Here is a 20,368-nt window from a genome sequence, read left to right on the forward strand (position 1 = left end):
AACTTGCGTTACTACAGGTCTTCTCTCGAGAAAGGCAATGTGGTAGAGAGGTCCAAAATAAAAGGAAGAGGAGCCCCCTGCCCCCACTAAAACTAGTAAAAGTCTGAGGCCCTGAAGAGATGCTCACTTCCATACATGAAATGCAGGACCACCAAAGCTATAAAACAGATGGTTAAATTCTACTGCCTTTAAGTTATACCTAAGGCAAGGTTCAGTTTGGGGCCTGGAGAGAAATAAGCCTGGAGGCAAGGAGGTCAATCAGATTACTTCCACAAACAAACAAACAAACAGTTTGGTATACATTTATATTGCAGTTAAGACAAAGAACAATATGGGAAAATATCTGCTGTTTAAATACACTGGAATAAATTACTGGATATATGAAACCAAAGTATAGTATAGGTTACATGTGTAAAATAAAAAATAAAAACAAACCAGGGGCAACTTTGAAAAAGAATAAAATGGGAGAAATCCATTTACCCAGTGTTAAGGCTCAGTATACAGCTACCATAACTAAGACAGTGTGAGATTAGCAAAGGGATAAATGTATAGACCTGTGAAATAAAACAGAACTAGAAACAAATCCACACAAATATACTCAAATAATTTTTTGACAAGGGTGCAAAAGTGGAAGGAGGACAACCTTTTCAACAAATGGTTCTAGGAAAACTGGATACTGTCTCCACATGCAAAAGAGTGAAGTTGGCTCCCTACCTTACACCATATACAAAAATTAACTCAAAATGGATCAAAGACCTAAACATAAAGGTTAACACCGTAAAACTCTTAGAAGAAAACATACGGGGAAACGCTTCAAGGCACTGGATTTGGCAATGATTTTTTAAATATGATGCTAGAATCTGTACAGTTCAACAAAATGAAAAAATAGGTAAGTTGGACTTCATCAAAATTAAAAATGTCTGTGTATCAACGGTCACTACTAACAGAATAAAAAGGAAACCAACAGATGGGAGAAAATGTGTGGAAATCACCTGATAAGGGATTGAAATCAGAATATATAAAGAATTCCTACAACTCAAAAACCGAAAAAGTCAACCTGATTTAAAAATGGGCAGGGGTTCCTGGGTGGCTCAGTAGGTTGAGCGTCCAACTCCTGATCTTGGCTCAGGTCATCATCTCGCTGTGTGATCAAACCCCCACGTTAGGCTCTGCGCTGACAGCACCGCCTGCTTGGGATTCTCCCTTTCTCTCTCTGCCCCTACTCTACCCTGCTGGGGTGTGTGTGTGTGTGTGTGTGTGTGTGTGTGTGTGTGTGCGCGCGTGTGCGCGCACGCTCTCTCAAAATAAATAAATAAATGTAAAAAAAAAAACTTCAAAAAAAATGAGCAAAGGACTTGAACAGACACTTCTCCAGGGAAGACAGACAAATGGCCAATAAGCATATGAAAAGATGCTCAAATCACTAATCATTAAGGAAATGCAAATCAAAACTGAGACACCACTTAATACCCATTAGAATGGCTATTAAAAGAAAGAATTAGAGGGAGGAAGGGAGAGAGAGAGGAAGGAAGGAAGGAAGGAAGGAAGGAAGATAGGAAGGAAGGAAGATAGGAAGGAAGGGGAAAATGACGGCCCTGTGCACTGTCAGTGGGAATGTAAAATCGTGCAGTCACTGCAGAAAACAGTAAGGTGATTACTCAAAAAATTAACCATAGAATTACCATATGACAGACCAATTCCACTATACAGCCAAAAGAACTGAAAGCAGGGACTCACACAGGTATTTGTACACCAATGTTTACGGCAGCATTGTTCACAATAGCCAAAAGGTAGAAGCAACCTAACCACCAAGGGAAGAACGGATAAACAAGATGTGGTATATACATACACTGGAGTATTATTCAGCTTTAAAAAGTAAGTTCTAATACATGCTACCACATGGATGACCCTTGAAGACATCATACTAAATGAAACAAACCAGTTGCAAAAGGACAAATATTGTATGATTTCATTTACATTAAGAACACAGAGTAGTCAAATTCATAGAGACAGAAGGTAGAATAGTGGTGACCAGGGGTTGTGGGGTGGTGGGGGGAGGATGTGAAGAGTTGTTCAACAGGTATAGAGTTTCAGTTTTGCAGGATGAAAAGTTTTAGGGATGGACAGTGATCATAGCTATCCAATAATGAAGAAACTTAATGCCAACTGTAGACTTAAAAATGGTTAAAATGGTAAATTTTTTTATATAGACAGCAGTCAGAAAACAAGGATCCCAAAAAAATAACGGGAAAAAAATCTGAACATTTTCACCAAAGAAGATATATGTGAGGCAGACAAGCACATGAAAGATGCTACAAATCATTAATCATTATGGAAATGCAGAGTAAAACACAAAATGCCACACTCAAGTGGCTAAAATTAAAAGATTTTTAACACCCAGTATGGTCAAGGATATGGAGAAGTCACAACTTTCACATGTTGCTCACGGGAATGTAAAATAATATAACCCCTTTGACAAAATCATTTGTCAGTTTCTTAAAAAAGTTAAACATAAACCTACCATACAATCCAGCCATTCCACTCTTGGGTATTTATCCAAGAGGAATGTATGTCCATACAAAAGCTTGTTGTACATTAATGTTCACAGAAGCTTTATTTGTAATAGCTGACTGGAAACAACCCAAAATTCCATCAGTGGATCAAGGGATAAATAAATTTTGTTATACCCATATAATAGAATACTCAGCAATAAAAACGAATGTTTTTATTCATTCACAACACGAATGAATCTCAAAATAATTACGCTAAGAAACAAGACAAAAGAGAGCATTACTTGTTTTAAAACATAGGTTTTATTATTATTCAGTTATGAGACCAAAAAATCAGATGACTGCCACTGAAAAGACAGCTTGCTATTCACAATTCCCAAGAGGAGGTGGCATGCCATGCCACACAGGGGCCACATGGGGAAGCACTAGGTTGGTTAGAAGGCAGGGGGAGTGAGGGGCAAATACCAGTAAGAAAACTTTATATTGTGGTTTCAGCAGGAAAACACGGGCAGAGGCAAGGCAAACAGGTTTGGGATTAGCTAATCTGAATAATAACAGTGGGCTCTGGGGTTTAAAGGCTATCCCTAATTGCCTAGCTCCTGGTTGGGGGTGAAATCAGGCAGACAGTGACCCAGAGTGTGAAAGCCCTAAAAAGGAGGTGGTTGGGGTGTGGGCTCTGGATTGGTTGGTTTGCATATGAAAGGCACACCAGCAGGTGAGTTGTTTATCATCTCTAGAAATTGCTTAACCCTGAGAGGGGCAGTCTTTCCAGGGTGAGTAAGGCCCCAGGGGTCAAAGCATCAGAAACACATAGTACAATAATGCATGATTTCACTTATATAAAACCCTAGCAAATACAAAGTAATTTATAGCAACAGAAAATAGATCAGTACTTGCTTGGGGACAAAGGTATAGGCACCAGCACGAGGGAAGGATTATAAAGGTACACAAGAAAAATTGGGGGAATGACGGATATGTTCATATTCTCTTGACTGTAGTGATAGTTTCACCACATACACATGTCAAAACTTAATAAACTTTATACTTTAAATGTGTATACAGTTTTATTTTATATCAATTATAAAGTTGTTTAAAATTATAGGGACCATCTGGGGTGCCTGGGTGGCTCAGTTGGTTGGGTGACCAACTTCGGCTCAGGTCATGATCTCGCAGTTTGTGAGCTCGAGCCCCGCGTTGGGCTCTGTGCTGATTGCTCAGAGCCTGGAGCCTGCTTCAGATTCTACCTCTCTCTACCCCTCCCCTGCTCACGCTCTGTGTCTCTCTGTCTCTCAATAATAAATAAACGTTAAAAAAATTTTTTTAATATTAGGGACAATCAATGACAAATGTAATAACACAAAATATATACAATAAAAATTAAACAAGGCTCAAGGATAGTTCCTTGACAAATCAACAAAAGATAAAAAGAGAAGGCACAAATATAAGTAGAAATAACTACAAATATAGCAGATGAAAACTGAGACTATTATCAACAACTATTACCAACAACAAACAAATAATTTTGAAAACGTAAAACAGACAAATCTCTAGAAAGAAAGAACTTAAAAATCAACTCAGAAAGAAATTAAAAAAATGGAATATTCTTATATTAAAGAATTTGAACCAAAAGTTAAAAATTTTCTCACAAAGAAAACACTAGGCCAAGATGATAGATGAGAAAAAAATGGGGAATAATCCCCAACTCATTCCAAGAGGTGAGTGAAAACTGGCACTAAAATTAAACAAAAACATTACAAGAAAAGAAATCATAGTCCCTCTTCCACTCAATAATCAATACAGGTCAAAAATCTTAAACAAGGTATTAATGAAGTCATTCTGGTATTTAAAAAAGATAAACCACAATCAATCTGTGTTTATCAAAGGTATACAAATATGTTTTGATATAAAATCTATACATATAATTACCCATATTAAAGAAGAAAGATCATAAAATCATTTCCATTTACACAGAAAAAATACTGGATAAAAACACATGAATTCATGATTTTAAAAAATCCTTCTGAATTAGGAATAGAGGGCTCCCTTAACCTGATAAAACAGTTCCTATTTTAAAACAGTAACACTATCTAGTTACTCTTTTCAATAGGGAAACACTGAAAGCATTCCCTTAAAAAATTTTTTTAATGTTATTTATTTTTGAGAGACAGAGAACGAGCAGGGGAGGGGAAGAGAGAAGGAGACTCAGAATCTGAAACAGGCTACAGGCTCTGAGCTGTCAGCACAGAGCCCGACGTGGGGCTCACACCCATGCACCGTGAGATCATGACCTGAGCTGAAGTCGGATGCTCAACCAACTAAGCCACCCAGGTGCCCCTAAAATCAGGAATAAGACAAGATGACCCATTATCACTTCTTCTATTCAATAATTTATAAGAGGTCCTAGCCTTGGCAATAAGAAAAAGAAATCAGAATAAAAATTAGATAGGATAGGATTATTTGCAGGAAATGCAATCACTTACATAAAAAATCCACAACAACCTACAGGCAAATCATAAGAAATAATGGCGGGATAGGGTATCAAGGTAACTAGATAGAGGATTTTTATATCCAAGCAAAAATGGCCACTGATTTGCACTCAAGAAAGGGTTTGTTAGGTTAAGAGAAAACTAATCAAATGCATATGCTGATGAGGACTCGGAAGACAAAAGAGAAAGAACAGGAAAAGTGAAGGAGCTTCAGTTTGACATCTTTGAGATTTCTTGTGATGTAGAAAAGTCAAAGGCTAAAAAAGAGGGGGAGACAGTGGAATAAACTTTCAAGAAGTGATAAGACTACTGGGGTGCCTGGGTAGCTCAGTCGGTTAAACATCTGACTTGGTTTCGGCTCAGGTCGTGATCTCACAGTTCATGAGTTTGAGCCCCTCACTGGGCTCCACACTCCTTGGGATTCTCTCTGCCTCTCTCTGTCCCTCCCCGACTCACTCTGTCTCTCTCTCAGAATAAATACAAAAGAGAAAGAGAAAGAGAAAGAGAAAGAGAAAGAGAAAGAGAAAGAGAGAAAGAAAAAAGAGCAAAGACTAATAGTGCTGCTACAGAAAATGGCAAGAAATCAAAGAAAAGGACCCAGCTGACATGAGACTTATTTTTCAAGACTTCTTTTCTGGGGACACCTGGGTGGCTCAGTCGGTGAAGTGCCCAACTCTTGATTGTGGCTCAACCATGATCTCACAGTTTCATGAGTTCGAGCCCCGCGTGGGCTAAGTGCTGACAGCATGGAGCCTGCTTGAGATTCTCTCTCTTTCTCTGCCCCTCCCCCACTCACATTCTCTCTGTCTCGCTCCAAATAAATAAATTTAAAAAAAAAAGAATCCTTTTCCGGAAAACTTCTCTAAGCAGTGATGGTTTGGAAAACACGGAATTAAGGTTTGCTGGCTGAATGTAACAGAACTATAAGGAACAGGGTTGAGTAATGGCAAGAGAATAGCTGAACTGCTGAACCAGAGTCTACCTTTGATAGGAAACGATGGTAGACATTAAAGATGATTCGAAAAAATAAAGGACTTAAGTGACTAAAATCAAAAGATGTCAGAGTATCTTATAGTGGCAACAACAGAGCAGGCACCTGGAAGGCCCCAAGAGACTAATTTCACCAGAATCATTTGGAATCTATTATAACAGATAGGCCTTTGTCCTTGAAAAATCAATAAACATCATTAACTCTCTACAGTTATAGTTGCCTTGAGATACGGATCTTAACACCAGTACCATGCAAACCCTTTACTACCTTCAGATTATGCCACAAGCAGCTTGCTAAATGCCCCTCCATAATTGTGTATTTACTTTCTTCTTCTATTCCTGCGGACAAAACTTACACTTGCAGCGCTGCTTCTCTTCTTTCAAAAAAATGATGGGTATGTAGGTTATTTGAAGCATTCATCAGCCTCCTATCCAACTGCTTAGACGGAAATTATCTAGAGGCACATTTTATTTAAAAATCATTTTAATACAGACATTTAAATTTTGGCCTACGAATTTGGCAAAAATTAGGCTGCCAAGTCAGTATATTAGTTCCTGGCAGACGCTGACTTCCATGCTATGGCACTAGCCAATACTGAAATCTCTTATCTGGAAGGAGGACTGTTCATATACTCGGTGTCTGCAAGAGTCCCCACTGAGCTGCACACAGGGCAGTGTGTACTCTACGAAAGAGTCCATGAGGCAGGCATTGGGGGGGGGAGGGTAGTTTAATTCTTTCACAAAGCCTGTGGAGAGTCTGGGAGTGATGAAAGCCTAGAAAACTAATGAAAGGCCCTTTTATAACCGGGGTGAATGTGGTGCACAAAAGCAAAGTCAGATGACCTACTTAAAGCTTTGCATTTACTGATGAGAATTAATTCTCATTCCACATTAGTCTCTTTCTAGAAAAAGAAAACCTTACATAATGGTTGGAAAGTTAAGATACAGGGAGTATAGGTCTACTAAGTTCCAATCTTTCCCTCTCAAATATCAGCTCAAGACCCAGAGTCTGTGGCCAGAAATAAAATATACTTCATAAGGCTCTGAGAGGTATGCTTTTGTTTACCTCAGTGTAACAACGTGTTCTCTGACTGCTGGGCTTTGAGGAAATTTAAGTTCTATAATCCACTGATCAGATCAGAAGTTTGGGCTAATAATATTATGAAAGGAAATAGTTTCTTAATCTCTTCTTGGACCTTATACAAAGCAAATGGATGGTAAACCTGTCTTGGGAGGTAAGAACAGCCTACGTTCCTTCAAAGCAGAGAACCAATCATTGACTCATTTGTTCAACTAAGTTCTTGTCTTGTGCCAGGCAAGGATGCAGAGAGAGAACCTCCTGCCCTTGAGGAGCTCACATCTCAAGTGTTTTCTTACCTACCTTTCTTGTGTTACCCAAAACATTTCAGGTTAGTCGGTAGAACTCCTATCGTACATGAGGGTAGATAAATACGGTCTTTCTTCATCTAGACTCATTTGCTCTCTTTTCCTTAAATGGAGGAATAAGGGATACCTGGGTAGCTCAGTCGGTTAAGTATCCGACTTCAGCTCAGGTTATGATCTTGAGGTCTGTGAGTTCGAGCCCCGTGTTGGGCTCTGTGCTGACAGCCCAGAGCCTGAAGTCTGCTTTGGATTCTGTGTCTCCCTCTCTTTCTCTGCCCCTCCCCCCACTCATGCTCTGTCTCTCAAAAATGAATAAATGTTTAAATAAATAAATAAATAAATAAAGGAATAAGATGGAAAATTTTTATCTCGTTTTTCTATGATTTCCCATTAAAAAAAAATTTCTCATCTGTTCTAATTTTGTTAAATCAACAGGCATTTACAGAAAGCTTACTATATGTGCCAAACTGTGTAAACACTTATGAGGAATATGAAGAAACCTAGTACGGTCTCTCTCCTCATGTACTTCTTTCATTACTTCCCATCCCACTACCATGTGAAGTCCTCACCTTCCTCCCACAAGCCCCCCCTTTTGCTTTGAATGAAGAATCAGGTAACTAGTATAGGACCACACAGCTAGATCTAGAGGCTAGACTGATCAATTCTTAATTCACTAATCTTCTGAAGGAAACTAGGAGAAGAATGGTGAGGGATGAGGGACAACTCTAAATCTCAATTCTCCCTCCACCACTCCCCCTGCCATTACCCCCACTTCTTTCTGGTGTCATTCAGTCTTTATATTGACAAATGCTTCTGCCTGGAAGCTTCTGGTTCCAGTTCTCTCAACATCAGCCAGGTCTCAGCTTAAATGAAACATGCTGAAATTAAGTTATGGTAGGACCATTCTCTATACCCTCCCCACTCTAAATATTCACTACCATAGCAAACTTTTCGTTGTTTTCACAGAACTTGACTGTATATATACATCCATCTGTCATTTAATCAAGATTCTGTGCTCAAATGTAGATCAAAGACCATGTGTGCTCTGCTCACAGAACCTACCCAACACTTGGCAAAGTGTCCCACACGTAAAAGGTATCTCAGGCAGTGGACTAAAGTAGGACTAAAGTCCTATTTAAAAGAATCTCAACCCCTGAAACTGTATTAAAATGATTTAAGAACTTTAGGCAAGGTGAGAAACAAATCTAAATCCTGTCTAGAAAAGGATATCATCCTAAGTCTCAAAATACTTTTATAATTTAAAAAATACAGTGTCTGGTCCATGAGGAAATAACACGATAATCAGTAGAAAACAGATGAGAACAGTACCACAGCATTAAGGATTTCAGCTAAGAATCAACGCTATTAAAAAAAAAAAAAAAAAAGGTCAAATAGAAATTCTCAAACTGAGAAAATACAATAGCTGACATAAAGTCTCAACAGATGGATTTAAGAACTGCTGAAGAGAACTGGTGAAATGGAAGGAAGTATCTATGATAAAGGAGAGGGAGGCAAGGGGATAAAAAATACAAAAGGGAAGGTAAGAAAATACAATGAGATGATCTAATCTACAAGTAATTTGAGTCCCAGATAAAAGGAAGAAGAGAAATAAGACAGAAGAAATACTTGAAGGGACAAAGGCTGAAAATTCTCCAAAACTTACAAAAGACATCAAGTCTCATATTCAAGAAATCCTAAGAACCCCAAGCCAATAAAAGAAATGGAAATCTGTGTCTTTACATACCACAGGATTATTTCTGAAAACGAAGAATTAAAAAAAAATTTTTTAAGCAGTCAGAAAAAAAGACAATGTGGTAGATTGTGAAGATGGCTACAAAAATTCCTACTGATTCTGCACACACATCTTTTATAATGAGAATCTGGCACTCCTATCAAAAGGTGGAGCTTATTTCCCCATCCCTTGACTTTGAGCTGGCCTTGTGACTTGTTTGAACCACCAAAATGCAGCAGAAGTGATGGTATAACTTTCAAGCTGACACCTCAAGAGACCCTGCGCTTCCATTTTGCTCTCTGGAAACACTGCTGCCGGAACATGAAGCAGCCCTGGCTGACCTTTTTACATAGAGCGGGCCAGCAGACAGCCAACACTAACTGCCAAACATGTGCCTGAGACAATCTCAGCCCCCAGACTAACCAGGAGCTGGCTACAGCTGCACAAATGACTCTAGTCAAGACCACACAGGAACCAAAGAGCTAACCCAGCACAGTTTGCTGATTCAAAGAAGAGTAAGCTAATTAAATGGACGCTGTTTTCAGCTACTAAGTTTTAAGGTCTTCTGCAATAGAAAATAGGCAACAATAGAAAATAGATACAGAAATATTTTATTCAGGGAATAATATCAGATTAAATAGCTGATCATAGTACTCCAGCATTGTTAACTTTCCATCACAGTATTTAGGCTACAGGTTATCAAGAAGAAAAGTAAACATCATCCAAGGGCCTTACATCTTCTCCTGGGGAAAAGGTTAGTGAGTTTTTGGTTATAGGAAGGATAGTTATCTCATGTTAGGTGGAAGCAAGACCTTGTTACTGTCTTTATTCAGAGATTAAATATGGTTTCAGGAGATACATATGTGTGACAAGTTGACATGGGATAGACCTGTGATGATTAATTTTATGTGTCAACTTGGCTAGGCCACATGTTACTCAAATATTAGTCTGATGTTTCTGTGAAGGTATATTTATGAGATATACATTTAAACCAATGGACCTTGCTCTTTCCACCATCTTGGAACCTGTGGAGGCCTCCGGGGAACAGGACTCCCTAAAACAACAAATACGTCCAAGGCCAACTTTGCTGGGTATAAGCAGGGTCTTCAGAACCAGAGGGAGCACACAGCTCTTCTTAAAATTGAAGGTAATTGTGCTCGAGATGAAACTGAATTGTATTTAGGCACGAGATGTTGGGGTTGGCACCCTGCTTCTCTTAGCACTCTAGGGAGGTCAGGGAGCCGTGCAGGCACCCAACCCTGGCAGCTAAGAAGCAGTGACCGGGATGCAAGTTTCGGTGACTTGTGGGATGGTCTTGACCCTGTTTTCGTGTGTTTGTGTGTACAAAGCAAAGAACAACACAGTGACTCCTGGTGGCAAACCAAACAACACCAGAGTAATGTGGGGGAAAAGTAACTCAAGCTCATGGAAACAGTGGCATGATTTGGGCCAAATTCCGAAGCAACCTTCCTGCTAAAGCTATGGGCCACAGAATCTGTGTGATGCTATAACCCTGAAGGATTTAAACTTACTGAAAAGTAAATAAATATAGGTGTAGATTTGTTCTCTTGTATTTTGTTAAAAAAACTAAACTAAACTAGTGGACTCTGAGTAATGCAGACTGGCCTTCATAATATGGGCAGGCTATATCTAATCAGTTGAAGGCGTGAACAGGAGACTGTTCCTCCTCCAAGCCAGAGAAAATTCTCTAACAGACTGGTCTTTGAACTGCAACTTTTTCGAGGCTCCGGCCTGCTGGTGCTTTACTTCAGAAATTTAACCATGATCTGGGGCACATGGGTGGTTCAGTCAGTTAAGAGTCCAACCCTTGATTTGAGCTGAGGTCGTGATCTCACAGTTAATGAGATGAAGCCCCATGTCGGACACTGCACTGATGGTGCGGAACCTGCTTGGGATTCTCTCTCTCCCTCTCTTTCTACCCCTCCTCTGTTCCCTTTCTCTCTCTCTCAAAAGTAAACATTTTAAAAAAGAGAAACATGTGTTAATAAAAATCCTCATTAAAATAATGCAAAATATGGGGCGCCTGGGTGGCGCAGTCGGTTAAGCGTCCGACTTCAGCCAGGTCACGATCTCGCGGTCCGTGAGTTCGAGCCCCGCGTCAGGCTCTGGGCTGATGGCTCGGAGCCTGGAGCCTGTTTCCGATTCTGTGTCTCCCTCTCTCTCTGCCCCTCCCCCGTTCATGCTCTGTCTCTCTCTGTCCCAAAAATAAATAAAAAACGTTGGAAAAAAAAAATTAAAAAAAAAAAATAAATAAATAAAATAATGCAAAATACTAAAAAGGCACATGATTACCCTGACCGATGCTAAAACAGCTGCTGGTAAAACTCCTGATTTAAAAAAAAGAAAAAACGCATTTGTTAGAAAAAAAATTTATTGATGGGGTGCCTGGGTGGCTCAGTCAGTTGAGCACCCAACTCTTGATTTCAGCTCAGGTTATGATCTCACGATTATGAGACTAAGCTCCCGCACTGGGCTCTGTGCTAGGCATGGAGCCTGCTTGAGATTCTCTTTCTCCCGCTCTCCCTCTGCCCCTCCCCCACTCATTCTCCCTCTCTCTCTCAAAAAAAAAAAAAAAAACAAAAACAAAAACAAAAAACCCCAAAAAACCAAAAAAATTTATTGAGCATTTACTATGTGTCAGGCCCTGTTCCTGGCACTAGCAATGACACATTAACAAGCAAAACCTAACTAAATCCCTACCTTCATGAAACTTACAGTCTAAGAACAAAAAAATGACATTCAACAAATCACCTCATGGACAAATGTGACTAGTATTAGGAGAAGAATTATAGGACTCCAAGAGCCTATAAAAAGAAAACCTGACCTAGTAAGAAAGCTCAGTCAAGGCCTCCCTGATGCACTGATTCCTTGAACTGGAATGTGAAGAATGAACAGGAGTTAAACAGGAAAGGAGGACAGGAGACTCAATTCTAGCTAGTAGTCTCAGCAATGGTGGGAGCAGGGCCTGAAAGAGGCCACTGTATCTGGAGCATGAAGAGCATGGTACCAGAGAAGGTTGGGAGATGTATGTGGAGCAGGACCATGTAAGGATGATTTTTCTTTTTTTTTCTTTTTTTTTTTTTTTTAATTTTTTTTTAACATTTATTTATTTTTGAGACAGAGAGAGAGCATGAACGGGGGAGGGGCAGAGAGAGAGGGAGACACAGAATCGGAAGCAGGCTCCAGGCTCTGGGCCATCAGCCCAGAGCCTGACGCGGGGCTCGAACTCACGGACCACAAGATCGTGACCTGAGCTGAAGTCGGACGCTCAACCGACTGAGCCACCCAGGCGCCCCTTTTTTTTTTTTTAATTTTTTTTTTTTTAACATTTATTTATTTTTGAGACAGAGAGAGACAGAAGGGATGATTTTTCTTTGTCCTGCAAGCATTCAGAAGCCTCTGGAGAGTACAAGCACTAGAGAATGAACACTCTGGCTAGGGACAGAGGACAGAGGACAGGATCTAAGTAGCCCAGTTAGAAGGTTAGGCTATCGGCAGAGATGTAAAAGCATTCCAAGTAGGCACTATAGGACTTGACAGTGGTGGATCTGCTCTTGAGGTGAGGGAGAGAGAGCTGTCGAGTGCTACTCCTCTTAGGTTTCTACTTTACCTAGCAGGTGGCACTCAAAGAGTCAGGGAAGAGAGGAAAAGAACCATATTTGTGAGGGGAAGTTCTCAGGAATCTCAAAATCAGAAACAAAATAACCTTTCATCTGGAAAGATTATCTTAGCCTAATGGTCAATAACATACTGAAAAGCAGGATGCGCTGAAATAAGAAAATACGAAAAGCATGTTGGCTATCACCACTTTGATTTCCTGATCTTCCAAGGGCTGGCATATGGTCTCTGTAGCAACTACTCAACTCTGTTGCTGTCCCATGAAAGCAGCCATGGACAATATGGAATATGACTGTGTTCCAGTAAAACTTTATATATGATACTGAAATCTGAATGTAATATAACTTGTATTTGATATAGTTTGCATATATTATTCTTCTTTTGAGGTTTTTCCCAACCATTCAAAAATGTAAAACCATTTTGAGCTCGTATGTCATACACAAAAAAGACAGTAGGCTGAATATGGGAGGCAGGCCCTAGTTTGACTTTTGTTCTAGAAGTTCTAGCTAAGGGGATGAGAAAACAAAATGAGATGTAATCTTTAGGGAAAATCCTCCCAAAATTTAATTGTAGGTGAAAGACTACGTACTTAGAAAAAAAAAAAAAAAAAAAAGATAAAAGATTGTGTTCTTAGAAAAAAACTAATGTTCCTTAACTAAAGCTCGTATTTTAAAACTGAAATGGGGTTTTCTAGGTCTTCTAGAGTATGCGTATTCTACCCTATTTCAACATAAACATACCCTAATTACAACAACAACAAAACAAAACAGACAAAATTCAAGAAAGAACGGACAGAAGATCCTGAAAAGTGGAAAAAAGAAGGTGGATTGGCTAGGTCCCATGGACCAAGGGACTGACCGACCAAGCAGAAAGTTTCCTAGTTTTTGTTTGATTTGGTTTGGTTTGACTTCTGCTATGTCCTAGTTTGAGCTCTGGAGAGGCCTACAACCTGCAAACAGTAATGAGCACAATCAAAAAAGTGCCAAGACTGCTTTCTCTAGACAAAGGATCAGGAAAAGGGCAGCTCAGGCAAGATAAAAACATTCTGACCATATATGTCCCACTCCAGGCAAACAACAACCAAAAAAGTGGCACCCCTCCCTCCCCTCACCTCACTGTGGCCCAGAAACTGTGAGCAGAGTTCTGTCTTCCAATCCTGCATTAATGAGGCAGCACTTTTTCTCCCTCCCCATGGTGCAGCTGTGGAGAATATGGGTAGAGCCAGGTAGTCTATCTCCACCCTGGCATAATGAAACGGAGTTCCAACTCCAGCCCAACTAGAGAGTAGGGGGGAGGATCATGGTGAAGAGGGAGTTAGGGAAACAAATTTTCTAAATATGTGTACAAAATACTAGACATACCTCTGAGTGACCCATGTGTAAAAATGACCAGAAACAACACAGCAAAAAGTTTCAGAACTAAACACTGGTCTAAAACAATACCCAGAGGCACCTGGGTGGCTCAGTTAAGCATCCAACTTCAGCTCAGGTCATGGTCTCGAGGCTGGTGAGTTCAAGACCCGCATAGGACTCTGTGCTGACAGCTCAGAGCCTGGAGCCTGCTTTGGATTCTGTGTCTCCCTCTCTTTCTGCCCCTCCTCCACTCACATTCTGTCTCTCAAAAATAAACATACACTAAAAAACATTTTTTTAAAAAAACAAACCTCTCTGGTAATGATACAGGAACAGATTAACAAGTAACAGATTCCATATATGATAAAGCATTTCAAATCAGAAAAAGATAAATATTTATTTAATAAACAGTACTAGGAAAACTACTAAACTGGTGTACCTGGGTGGCTCAGTCGGTTGAGCATCTGACTTCAGCTAAGGTCATGATCTTGCAGTTTGCGAGTTCGAACCTCACATCAGGCTCACTGCTGTCAGAATGGAGCCCTCTTTGGATCCTCTGTCCCTCTTTCTCTCTGCCCCTCCCCCACTTGTGCTCACTCGCTCTCTCAAAAATAAACATAAAAAAAACCCACTACTAAACTGATTGAGCAAAAAGTAAATTAGCTCATTTCACGCAATATTCCAAAAAAACATATTCCAAAATGGTTTAAAGTTCTAAGTATAAATAGGGCACTAGGTGGCTCAGTGGGTTAAGCATCCAACTTCTATTCAGATCATGATCTCACAGTTCATGAGTTTGAGCCCCGTGTCGGACTCTGTGCTGACAGCTCAGAGCCTAGATCCTGCTTCAGATTCTGTCTCCCTCTCTCTCTGCCCCTCCCCCATTCACACTCTGTGTGTGTGTGTGTGTGTGTGTGTGTGTGTGTGTGTGTCTCAAAAATAAACATTTAAAAAGTTTTAATTTTAAGTATAAAGTACAATACTATGTATGTAGTTTATACTAAACATCTTGAAGAAGGCATTTGTAAATATTTGTCTGTTCTTGAGGTGTAGTAACACTTTCCAAAACACAAAAAAAACAAAAATTGAGTAACTTCAAATACATAACATGTTTAAGCTCCTATACATCAACAAAACATCACAAACAAAATTTAAATCAAAATACTATGAAAAGCATTTTCAAAATGTTACAGGCTGGGGCACCTGGGTGGCTCAGTCAGTTAAGCATCCGACTTCAGCTCATGTCATGATCTCCTGGTTCATGAGTTCGAGCCAGGCATCGGGCTCTGTGCTGACACCTCAGAGCCTGGAGCCTGCTTCAGATTCTGGGTCTCCCTCTCTCTCTGCCCCTCCCCCACTCGTGCTCTGTCTCTGTCTCTCTCTCTCTCTCCTCCAAAATAAACATTAAAAAAAAAAATGTTATAGGCAAAGGGCTAAATAACCTTTTTTTTTTTTTTAAATTTTTTTTCAACATTTTTTATTTATTTTTGGGACAGAGAGACACAGAGCATGAACGGGGGAGGGGCAGAGAGAGAGGGAGACACAGAATCGGAAACAGGCTCCAGGCTCCGAGCCATCAGCCCAGAGCCTGACGCGGGGCTCGAACTCACGGACCGCGAGATCGTGACCTGGCTGAAGTCGGACGCTTAACCGACTGCGCCACCCAGGCGCCCCTAAATAACCTTTTTAAAGTGTTTACAAATCAGTAAGTACAAACACATCCATGGAAGGGTGAACAAAAAGCATGAACAGGCAATTCATACACAAGTGAAAAAAATTCATCTTTAAATGGGGAAAAAAGAGCACTGGGTGTTGTATGGAAATTTGACAATAAATTTTATATATTGAAAAAAAATAAAAAAATAAATGGGGAAAAAAGGCAAATTAAAGTGGGTTTTTTTTTCACCTCTCAAACTGGCACATACTCATAAAAGTGAGAACATTTAAGTATCTATTCTACTCATCCAGCATTTAGTCTATAATGTTATGTGCTATATGATAATTTAGCTTTATACATATACATATATATATATACATATATATATACATATATACATATATACATATATATATATATATATATATATATATACATTTATATGGATATAAAATCTCTCTCCTCCAGGCAGGAATTTTCCTACTTTGTTGTTTTCCCAACACCTAAAATAAAAACCAACACATAATAGGCATCCAAACTGTTGGTTAATGATATTAATGAAAATTATAAAAGCCTCTGAATCATTGAGGAGAAGAGTGAATAAAAGTACATTTCTGTTACAGACTGAATGTGTTCCCCTCCCAAATTCTCACGTTGAAGCTCTTAATCCCCAATTCGATTTTGGAGATAGGGCCTTCAGGAGGTAACTGGGGTTAGATTAGATCATGGGGTGAGGCTCTTGTGAAAGGATTAGTGGCTTTATAAGAAGAGGAAGAACGATCTCTCTCTCTCTCTCTCTCTCTCTCCTCTCACCCCTCCCCTGCCCCCCACACACCAAAGAAAGGCCATGGGAGGTCACAGCAAGAAGTCAGGTGTCTGCAAACCAAGGAGAGTATTCTCACCAGACACCAATCCTGTTAACACCTTGGTCTTGGACTGCCAGTTCTCCAAAAACTGTGAGAAATAAATTTTAGTTGTTTAAGCCATCCAGTCTATGGTCTTTTGTTATGGCAGCCTAAATGGAGTAAGACAATCTCCATCCCATAATACTTTAATCTACAAAAAAGTGCCATCTTGATTTATGGATTATCCACACCATGTGGTTTCACCATTCCTATCTCAGGCTGCCAACCACAGCTCAAAAGTATCACACTCAGGGTCTCAGTGCTATGCAGAAAACATCCTTTGTCAGTTTCTAGCACAGTAGCTCAAAGCTCCCTCTGGACAGATGGCTTTAGTGACAAGAGGACATCACCCTCCCTTCTCTACAGAGCCTCTATTCTCTGTTTGGACTAGAAGAAGAGATTCCCTCATCCTTTCAAAGACTATTAATCTCTGTGTCCCTGATTCCATTTCAGATCTTTCACCTTACATTATTATGCCTTTCCTTCTGGTACCTTCAAACCTTCCTCTCCAGCTCTCACTTTCCTCTGTTTTACAAATAGGCACAGATGTTCCAAACAGATTTTTTAAAATGCAAACACAGGAGTGCGTGGGTGGCTCAGTCAGTTAAGTGTCTAACTGGTGATTTTGGCTCAGGGCATGATCTCACCGTTTGTGGAATGAAGCCCCATGTTGGACTCAACGTGAGGAGCCTGCTTGGGTCTGTCTGTCTGTCTCTCTCTCTCTCTCTCTCTCTCTCTCTCTCTCTTTCTCTCTGCCCCTCCCCACTCATGCACTCCCGAGCACATGTGCCTTCTCTCTCTCAAAATAAACTTAAAAAAAAGAAAAGAAACAAAATGCAAACACAATAACTTACCCCATTTAACCCTGCAGCCTCCTGTTTTCCCTTCTTTCCTCATACCACCAACTTGGGTAAGATGTACTTTGCTTTTCTTTCCTCATTTTCCACCTCTCCTTAATGCCCTCATTGTGTTCTTCAAGCCTTCACTCTCAAGTCTACAAATAAATTCTTCAAATCCAATTTTTTCCCCAGAGTTTTCATCCTCTTTAACTTGCACTTGACATGTGATAGTAGTTATCTCCTTTCTCAAAAGTTTCTCAGGTTCTTGGTTCTCTGGACACAATGACAACTAAATTTTAGCTCCCACAGCTTTTGTTCCTCTACTACTCACACACAGGTATTTTATTTGAGTCCCAATTACAGGCAAGGTGTTGCATTAAATATTAGGGATACAGAAAGAAAAAGCCAAAGTTCTTATCCTTCATTTTCCAGTTCAGCCACTCACTTAGCAAACTTTCGTTGAAAAGCCAGTAGGTGATGGGTTTAGAAAGCCAATTATTTTAAACTTACATTAGAATTTTGAAGGTTTTGGGGTAAGTTTAAAGTTGAACTACCTGTCCCTGTCTTCAGGGGAAAAAAAAAAAAAAAAAAAAGACTTGTCCTTGCCTTCAATGAGCTCCTGGCTCATAGGCAAATATCTTCTTTTGTGTCCCCATCATACACTATATACTCCTTGAGAGCAGAATCCAAGTCTACTTCACTAAGACTCCAAAAGTGGTCATACTCATCAAATGCCCAATACATGCAAGGAACAAAGAACTAACAGTGCTCAGGTTAGTGATATACAATATTTTTGATCATACATGAGAAATTAAGAAAGCAATTATTTCCTTAGAGAAGCAACAGGGTAGAGTGACACAAACTTAGCTCTGTGTCCCTACTACAGCCTGGTATTTAACTTCTGAGTTTTCATTTCATCTTTAAAACAGGACTCTCTCCCACCAATATCAGAGGATTGCTGTGAGGACTATAAACTAATATACGTAATATACACGTAAATATATCTATATGTAACAACGTATAACCTCTATCACTGAGTCTAGTATACAGCAGGCACTATCCAAGTTTCCCTCTTCATGTGCTCCTTACTTATCTTTGTATTCACTAACCCTTTACCAGGACCAAAATGATGATTGGTATTCAATTACACATTTCTTATGTAATTGATTTCTAGGACTCAGATCAAGCCATCACCTTAATGTACACCTTCAAGATGAGGAATTCAAGTTCCATATAAATAAGTATCACAAACCCATATTCTAATACTTTACACTTAAACATTTTCCCTAAGAAATATTCTATATGTTCCTTGAGCCTCAAACTTTGCACCTGTAATGACAAGGATGAACTGGTAACACACCTATATCAGTAGTAACAGCTCACTCAGTCCCTCTTTTCCACAGCCACTATGGAATGTAAGAAGGAGCTGAGGGCTCACTCTGGGGCTCCTTCTGCCATAAACTAGAAACCTTCTATTATTAGTGACATTGAGCTTCTTTTCATGTGACTGTTGGGCCATCTGTGTGTCTTGGAAAATGTCTCTTCAGGTCCTCTACCCATTTTTTTTTTTTAATAGACTCCCTACCCTACATGGGGCTCGAACTCATGACCCTGAGATTGAGAGTCATATGCTCTACTGACTGAGCCAGCCAGGTGCCCCTCCTCTGCCCATTTTTAAATCAGGTTGTTTTTTTGAGGTTGAGTTGTATAAGTTCTTTATGTATCTTGGGTATTAACGCCTTACTGAATATATCGCTTGCAAATAAATATCTTCTCCCATTCAGTTAATTGTTGATGGTTTCCTTTGCTGTGCAGCTTTTTACTTTGGTGTAGTCCCATTTAATCTTTCATTCTTAAAAAAGAAAGAACAGGCAAGTATCACCTGACCAAGATAAACAAACAGGAAAAGAAAATGACTGGAGGAAATAGGGATAATTAAAAACAAAAACAAAAATTCTAAAAACTATCTTCAGAGATAAAACAAAAACTGAATGCAATTATTTTTTTTTTAATTTGAGAGAGAGAGAGAGAGAGAGAGTGAGCAAGCAGGCAGGAGAGAGGGGCAAAGGGAGAGAGAGAGATAATCCCAAGCAGGCTCCACACTCAGAGTGGAGCTGGACACAGAGCTCAATCCCATGACCCTGGGATCATGACCTGAGCTGAAATCAAGTCAGATGCTCACCTGACTTAGCCACCCAGGTGCTCCTGAATGCATTTTTAAATATCAGGACAAGAATCAGTTCTAAAAAAATTTTTTTAATACACTGAAAAAAAAAAAATCAATAGAAAGACTGAGAGATAAAATCATGACAGTCTCCCAGAAAAGAGAAGCTAAGGCACAGAAAACAAGAGTGAATAGATAAGAACATTACAGAACAATCTGAGAGGCCCGATATTAGAAAGTTTCTGACAAAAAGAAAAAAATGGAGGGGAGAACATTATCTAAGAAGATAACTTCATTAAATGTGAAAATACTGGTTTTCAGATTAAGGGGGCCCACCAAGTATATCACTATGAAAGTATAAAATACATGGAATATAAAAGATAAGCTTCCAGAGATGGGAGAAAATTAATTTCCTACAGGAAACAAAAATGAGGCTAAATTTCTACATCTCATAAGCAACAATGAATGTCAGAAAAAAACAGAGCAATGACTTCAAAACTCCGAGGGAAAAGAATCTGCAATCCAGAATTCTATACCCAATCAAATCATCACTCAAACATGAGGGAAGAGCTGACATCAGAAAGTATCAAAGTTTATCTGCCATGTACCCCTTCTCTCAAGAAGTAGCTTGAGAATGAACTATAGCAAAATTTAAAAAAGGCGGGGAGGCGGGAAGATGGAAACCAAAGATCAGTGGAGTGGGTCCAACTC

The 20,368-nt window shown here is 39.6% G+C and overlaps 1 protein-coding gene across 4 annotated transcripts in view; it reads right to left on the bottom strand.

The window, feature by feature from the left end:
• The window catches only part of PTPRA (protein tyrosine phosphatase receptor type A), a 159,507-nt gene that overhangs the window by 91,656 nt on the left and 47,483 nt on the right, over positions 1-20,368 (bottom strand). Inside the window, exon 1 of one of the 4 annotated variants that reach the window (XM_060613638.3) lies at positions 16,652-16,675. The exons of the other annotated variants lie outside the window; for them this stretch is intronic. The gene's annotated coding sequence lies outside the window, so the exon portion shown is untranslated. Of the gene's footprint in view, positions 1-16,651; positions 16,676-20,368 lie in introns of those variants that run through there. 4 annotated transcript variants of the gene reach the window in all.

The sequence above is a fragment of the Panthera onca genome, chromosome A3 (assembly GCF_046562875.1).
Source record: "Panthera onca isolate mPanOnc1 chromosome A3, mPanOnc1 haplotype 2, whole genome shotgun sequence".
Classification (NCBI taxonomy): Eukaryota; Metazoa; Chordata; class Mammalia; order Carnivora; family Felidae; genus Panthera; species Panthera onca.